This window comes from Ixodes scapularis, unplaced genomic scaffold (assembly GCF_016920785.2).
Source record: "Ixodes scapularis isolate PalLabHiFi unplaced genomic scaffold, ASM1692078v2 PGA_scaffold3__209_contigs__length_174095766, whole genome shotgun sequence".
Taxonomy (NCBI): domain Eukaryota; kingdom Metazoa; phylum Arthropoda; class Arachnida; order Ixodida; family Ixodidae; genus Ixodes; species Ixodes scapularis.
This window is the reverse complement of record NW_024609868.1, coordinates 62,927,194-62,927,695: the sequence shown is the minus strand read 5'-3', so window position 1 is coordinate 62,927,695 and position 502 is coordinate 62,927,194.

The following is a 502-nucleotide window of genomic DNA, read 5'->3' as shown; positions in this document are numbered from 1 at the left end:
GTCGGTGGCGGAGGTTCGGTAGGAAGGACCTTCACAACGGGGATGCCACCGTATCGTTTTATCAACCGCAACAGAAGACATGTGTTCCAGGATTTTCATGTGGTCCACTATTCTCGAAAATTCCAAATGACACTGCCTGCATGATCTTCAACGGGGTAACTTACAACGAAAGCACGTATTGTCCTTTCATACAACAGCGCGGTAAAGTTTCATGTCCAAGGCCACACCTACAGACAAAGGAATACCGGTTCATTCCCCCTTGACGTCATGTGATAAATGTTGACAGAGACGTCCTTATTGGACAGGGGCAAGGTCGAAGTCTTTTCGCATCCCTCGTCAGACAGGCAGGATGTCAGGGAAGGGACCGCGGTCAGCCTTTGATGGAACGTTTTTTTTTGAGCCCATTGAAGACTACTCGTCGACGAGTCGTCGTCTGAAATCACTAACTTCAAGGCAAAGTGCCAAGTCTACGGGAAAGCCAATATCAGAATCAAAAACTTCC